The 6660-nt window shown below is 50.8% G+C and overlaps 2 non-coding genes across 2 annotated transcripts; both read right to left on the bottom strand.

The window, feature by feature from the left end:
- Positions 1 to 509: 509 nt before the first annotated feature.
- On the bottom strand, positions 510 to 628 carry LOC144338924 (5S ribosomal RNA). Its single transcript, XR_013413316.1, has one exon. It is a non-coding gene; the product is annotated as a 5S ribosomal RNA (ribosomal RNA).
- Positions 629 to 3453: 2825 nt separating this feature from the next.
- Positions 3454 to 3572, bottom strand: LOC144338922 (5S ribosomal RNA). Its single transcript, XR_013413314.1, has one exon. It is a non-coding gene; the product is annotated as a 5S ribosomal RNA (ribosomal RNA).
- Positions 3573 to 6660: the final 3088 nt, after the last annotated feature.

Here is a 6660-nt window from a genome sequence, read left to right as displayed (position 1 = left end):
ATGAAATAAAGAGAAAGAAAGAGACAGAGAGATAGGAGAAAGAAAGAAAGAAGGAAAGAAAAGAAAAGAGAAAGAAAGAAAACAAAGATAGCAAGGGAAGAAAAAGAAAAGAAGGAAAGAAAGAGAGAAAGAGCGAGAGAGAGAGAGAGAAAGAAGGAAAGAAAGAAAGAAAACAAAGAAAGAAAGAAGGAAGGAAAGAAAGAAAGAGTGATAGAGAGATAGAGAGGAAGGAAGAAAGGAAGGAAGGAAGGAAGAAAGAGAAAGAGAGAGAGACAAAGAAAGAAAGGAAAGATAGCAAGGGAAGAAACAGAAAAGAATGAAAGTAAGAAGGAAAGCAAAAGAGAGAGAAAGAGCGAGATAGAAAGAGGGAGAGATAGAAAGAAAGAAGGAAAGAAAGAAAGGAAAGAAAGAGAGAAAGAAGGAAAGAAAGAAGGAAAGAAGAGTGAGTGAGAGAAGGGAAGAAAGGAAGGTAGAAAAGAAAGAAAGAAAGAGAAGAAAGCAAGCCAAAAAGCCTACAGCACCCGGTATTCCCAGGCGGTCTCCCATCCAAGTACTAACCAGGCCCGACCCTGCTTAGCTTCCGAGATCAGACGAGATCGGGCGCGTTCAGGGTGGTATGGCCGTAGACGCCGGCAGAGGCGCCTGGCTGCCCCAAGAGCCCGGCCCAGCCATGCCCGCCGGCTTCCAGCCCGCACCGCCAGCCCGGGGTCGCCGGGCTCGGATCGGGACCCCCGAGCCGCTCGCCCGCGGCCTTCCCCCGGCTGCCGAGCTCCCGAGCTTCCACCACGTCGGGCCCGCTCGGAACAGGGAGTGCTCCGAGGCGTCTGGGCCCAGGGCCCACGATCCTGGGACCCCGGCGGGTCCTCCGCCCTGTCGTGGAGGTATTCTTTTGGATCCCTGGCCGCTGGGGAGCTCCTGCGAGGCCCCCTCTTGGCCCACCCCCCCAGAGGCGTCAGGGCTGGCCAAGGGCGAACAGCCGGCCCAGCCGCGCCTGGCCTTTTTCTCACAACGCCCCCACCACGGTCGCTTGTCCCGACCAAGACCCGGCCGGTGGGCAAGAGGGCGTGGGGGCTGGGGTGTTGGGGGATGGCCCTGCTTTGCCCCGGGCTGGCACTAGAGCCGGCAGCCTGATCCCCGGCGAGAGGGGCTGAGAGAAACCCAGAAACACCCCACCACCACCAGCAGCAAATCCACAGCCCCACACACAGACACACCCGGGCGCTCGCGCGCGGGAACCCACACACGCGCGCGCGCTCACACACAGACACACACACACACACACACGTGCACACAGAAACGGCTTGAAGGAGAGCAAGGAAGAGATAGATGGAGAGATTGAAACCGAGGGAGGGAGAGAGACAGCGATCGAGAGAGACAGGGGAGGTGGAGAGGGAAAGAGACAGAGAGGCAGAGATAGAGAGAGGGACAGAGAGAGCGAGAAAGACAGACAGAGAGGGAGAGACAGAGGAAAGGCGACAGAAATAGCGCGAGGTGCAGGGGCAAACCCAGAAGAGAGAGGGGCAGGGAGCTAGAGAGCGAGAGCGATAGAGCCTTGGAGAGGGAGCGCCCTGCTCCCGTAGGCAGGGCCCTTTTGAGCAGGCCGGGATAGGGTGGAGGGGGCTTGGGCTGGGCCAGAACAGGGTGGCCAGGCCGTCCATGCGAGAGGAGCAACGGAGCGCTGAGACGGGTTTTGTCTTGGATTAATTGCTTGCTTTGGGGGTGGGTTTCGTAGGCTCCTTCCTGTGTTGGCACCTCCCTGTGCTCTTGGTGCGGTGCGGTGGGCCCCTTGATTTGCAGAGTGCGCCCGCCCTTTTGGCGGGAGCCGTGGCACCGGGCGTGCCCACGGGGCCCGAGGCCTGGGTCTCTGGCGTGTCCTCGGGACTGGAGTTTACACGAAGTTGGTGGCAATGGGAATCCGGGTGCACAGGGACTGTTTTCCTGGTTGCTGGCGAAGCAATGTCCTTCCCCCGGATAAAGCAGCCCCTGCGTTCTGGAGCGGAGGTCTCGGCTGGCGTCTGTGGCACCCGCTGGCCCTGCCCGCCCCTTCCCCCGGTTTGGAAGGTTGCGGCGGCGCCCGCCCGGTGAATGGATTGAATCACCTGTGCGTTCCGGGAGCGGGAAGGCGCCGGGAACGGCAGGGAACCCGCGCCTGCGCCTTTGGGGTCCGGCCTCCTGCCCTCCAGGGCTGGAGCCGGGCTCCTGGCCGGGCGGCGGCGAGGCGGAAGCGGTGGGATGCTGCTGCCCGGTGGTGCTTTGGTGGCGGACCCCCAGGAGGAGGTCCCCGGCTGCGGCGGGGGTGTAGGCGGGCGACAAGGGGGGAGCAGAGTCCGGGGAGGTTGGGAAGCATGGCGATAGTAGGGGCAAGGGAGGGAGAGGGGAAGCCACAAAAGCCTACAGCAGGCCGGGCGCGGTGGATCACGCCTGTAGTCCCAGCACTTTGGGAGGCCGAGGCGGGTGGATCACGACGTCAGGAGATCCAGACCAGCCTGGCTAACACGGTGAAACCCCGTCTCCACTAAAACGACAAAACATGAGCCGGGCGTGGTGGCGGGCGCCTGTAGTCCCAGCTGTTTGGGAGGCTGAGGCAGGAGAATGGCGTGAACCCGGGAGGCGGAGCTTGCAGTGAGCCGAGATCTTGCCACTGCACTCCAGGCTGGGTGACAGCGAGACTCCGTCTGGAAGAAAAAGGAAAGACAGAAAGAAAGAAGGAAAGAAAGAAAGAAGGAAGGAAAGAAAGAAGGAAGGAAGGAAGGAAGGAAGGAAGGAAGGAAGGAAGGAAGGAAGGAAGGAAGGAAGGAAGGAAGGAAGGAAGGAAAGAAAGAAAGAAAGAAAGGAAAGAAAGAAAGGAGCAAAGAGAAGAAAGAAAGAAAGAAAGAAAGAGAAAGGAAGAAAAGAAAGTGAGAAAGAAAAGCAAGAAAGAAGGAAAGAACGAAATAAAGAAAGAGAAAGAGAGAGAAAGAAAGAGACAGAGAGATAGGAGAAAGAAAGAAAGAAGGAAAGCAAGAAAGAAGAAAGAACGAGAAGAAAGAAAAGGAAGATAGCAAGGGAAGAAAAGAAAAGAATGAAAGAAAGAAGGAAAGAAAGAAAGAGCAAGCAAGAGAGAGGGAGAGAGAAAGAAAGAAGGAAAGAAAGGAGGAAGGATAGAAAGAAAGATAGAGAGGTAGAAAGAAAGAAAGAAGGAAAGACAGCAGAACGAAAGAAAGAAAGAGAGAGAGACAAAGAAAGAAAGGAAAGATAGCAAGGGAAGAAACAGAAAAGAATGAAAGTAAGAAGGAAAGCAAAAGAGAAAGAGCGAGATAGAAAGAGGGAGAGATAGAAAGAAAGAAGGAAAGAAAGAAAGAAAGGAAAGAAAGAGAGAAAGAAGGAAAGAAAGAAAGAAAGAAAGAGTGAGTGAGAGAAGGGAAGAAAGGAAGGTAGAAAAGAAAGAAAGAAAGAGAAGAAAGCAAGCCAAAAAGCCTACAGCACCCGGTATTCCCAGGCGGTCTCCCATCCAAGTACTAACCAGGCCCGACCCTGCTTAGCTTCCGAGATCAGACGAGATCGGGCGCGTTCAGGGTGGTATGGCCGTAGACGCCGGCAGAGGCGCCTGGCTGCCCCAAGAGCCCGGCCCAGCCATGCCCGCCGGCTTCCAGCCCGCACCGCCAGCCCGGGGTCGTCGTGCTCGGATCGGGATCCCGGAGCCTCTTCGCCTGCTGCCTCTCCCGGCTGCCGAGCTCCCGAGCTTCCACCACGTCGGGCCCGCTCGGAACAGGGAGTGCTCCGAGGCGTCAGGGCCCACAGCCCACGATCCTGGGACCCCGTCGGGTCCTCCGCCCTGTCGCGCAGGTATTCTTTGGGATCCCTGGCCGCTCAGGAATCCTGCGAGGGCCCCTCTTGCCCCCTCACCCAGAGTCGTCGAGGCTGGCGAAGGGCGAACAGCGTATTATCAAATGTCTTCTCTGACCACAACAAAATCGAGTTAAAAATCAATAACACAAGGAAAACTGATAAACTGACCTGTTTTCTTTTTGGAAAGTACAGAACACACTGCTATGGTCTGAATGTCCCCCAAAATTTATATGCTGAAATTTATTTGCCAATATGATAGTATTAAGAGGTGGGCACTGGCCTGGGGTGGTGGCTAACGCTGTCATCCCAGCACTTTGGAAGGGAAAGGCAGTCAGATTGTTCGAGCCCAGGAGTTCAAGACCAGCCAGGGCAAAATGGCAAAACTTGTCTCTAGAAAAAACACCAAATTCGGTGGGCGTGGTGGTGCAGGCCTGTAGTCCCAGCTACTCAGGAGGCTGAAGCAGGAGGACTGGTTGAGCCTGGGAGGTCAAGGCTGCAGTGAGCCATGATCAGGCTACAGGCTACTGCACTGCCGTAGGGGCAATAGAATGAGACCCTGTCTCAAACAAAAAAAAGAAAAAGAAAAAAAAAAAAAGGGTAAAAAGGTGGATTCTTTAGGAGGCGATTATCTCATGAGGGTAGAAGTCCTTATGGATGAAATTAGAGCCCTTAGAAAAGGACTTGAGTGGGTTCATTCCCTCCGTCTCCTCCGTGTGGGGACACAATGTTCTTCCCCTCTGAAAGATGAAGCAACGTTGTGTCATCTTGGAAGGAGAGACTGGGCCCTCCTTAGACACTGAATGGGCTGATGACTTGACCTTGGACACCCCAGCCTTGAGAACTGAGAGAAATAAATGTCTCTTTTTAATAAATTATCCAGTCTCAGGTATTTGAAGAGATTCAGATATTTGCTTAAACAACCAATGGGTTAAAGAAGAAACCACAAGAGAAATCAGAAAATACAGTTGGGTGTCAGTATCCACAGGGGATTGGTTCCAGGACCCCGTAAGTAGGCCAAAATCCACACAGAGTCAAGTCTTGCAGTTGGCCCTGTAAAACCTGGGCATTAAAAAAGTTAGGCCGCTGTATCCTCAGGGTTTGCGCTCTGTGAAGACTGTATTTTCAATCTGCCTTTGGTTACAGATGCAGAATTAATGAAATCAGAGGACCTACTGTACTTATTGAAAACAATTCCTGTATAAGTGCACCCTTGCAGTTCAAACCCATGTTGTTCAAGGCTCAGCTGTACTCAGAAATGAATGAAAATGAAAACACAGCATAGCCAAACTTTGGGATGCAGTGAAAGCAGTGCTAACAGGGAAATTTATAGTGTGAAATGCTTACATGAAAAAAACCTAAAGAAAGCCAGGCGTCGCGGTTAATGCCTGTAATCCCAGCACTTTGGGAGGCTGAGGTGAGCCAATCACCTGAGGTCAGGAGTTCGAGACTAGCCTGAACAACAGGGAGAAACCCTGTCTCTGCTGAAAATACAAAATTAGCCGGTTGTGGTGGCAGGCGCCTGTAATCCCAGCGACTTGGGAGGCTGAAGCAAGAGAATTGCTTAAACCTGGGAGGCAGAGGTTGCAGTGAGCCGAGATCGCACCATTGCACTCCAGCCTGGGCAACAAGAGCGAGACTCCCTCTCAAAAGAAAACAAAACAAAAAACACCCAAAGGACCTCAAATTAGCAATCTAAATTTACAATTTAGGCACTAGAAAAGAACAAATTAAACCCTAGGAAGGAAAGAAAGAAAGATTAATTCAGAAATAAATAAAACAGAAAATACAAAAATGGAGAAAATCAACAAAACTGAAAGTTGGTTTTCTAAAAGATCAAATTGACAAACTTTATGGAGTGACTAAGAAAAAAAGAGAGAATACTCAAATTACGAAAATCAGAAATGGAAGTGGGGACATTACTATTGGATCCAGTCAAAATGAAAACGATTGGCAGGGTGAAGTGGCTCACACCTATAATCCCAGCACTTTGGGAGGCCGAGGCATGCAGATCACTTGAGGTTAGGAGTTCAAGACTAACCTGGCCAACATGGTGAAACCATCTCTACTAAAAATACAAAAAAAATTAGCCGGGTGTGGTGGTAGGCCCCTGTAATCCCAGCTACTCGGGAGGTTCAGGCAGGTGAATCACTTTAGCTCAGGAGTTCAAGACCAGCCTGGGAGATATGGTCAAACCCGGTCTTTACAAAAAAAAAAAAAAAAAAGATAAAAAGGAAAGAAAAAAATAAATTAAAGAAAGAAAGAAAGAAAGAAAGAAGAAAATTCAGCCCATCTTGATGGCAAAAGCCTGTTGTCCCAGCTACTGAGGAGGCTGAGGTAGGAGGATCGCTTGAACCTGGGAGGTGGAGGTTGTAATGAGCCTAGATCACACCACTGCACTCTAGCCTAGGTGACAGATGAGATCCTGTCTCAAAGAAATAAATGAATAGGATTGTAAGAGAGTGCTAAGAACAATTGTACACCAACATATTGGATAACTTGGATGAAATGGATAAATTCCTAGGAACATGAACCCTACCAAGACTAAATCACAAAGAAAGTGAAAATCTGAATAGACTAGTAACTAGTAAGGAGACTGAATCAGTAACCCAATATCTCCTGCCAAAAAAAAAAAAAAAAAAAAAAAGCCTTGGACTTGACTTCTCTATCAAATATTTAGAGAACGAATAGTAATCCTTGTTAATCCTGCCAAAACCTTGAAGAGGAGGGAGTATTCCCTAACTCATTCTATGAGGCTACAATTGCCCTGATACCAAAGCAAGACAAAGATTTTACAAGAGAAAACTGTAGAATAATATCCCATATGAAGATCGA

The sequence above is a fragment of the Macaca mulatta genome, chromosome 1 (assembly GCF_049350105.2).
Source record: "Macaca mulatta isolate MMU2019108-1 chromosome 1, T2T-MMU8v2.0, whole genome shotgun sequence".
NCBI classification, from domain to species: domain Eukaryota; kingdom Metazoa; phylum Chordata; class Mammalia; order Primates; family Cercopithecidae; genus Macaca; species Macaca mulatta.
The sequence above is the reverse complement of the archived record's forward strand: the minus strand, read 5'-3'. Positions and strand labels throughout refer to the sequence as shown.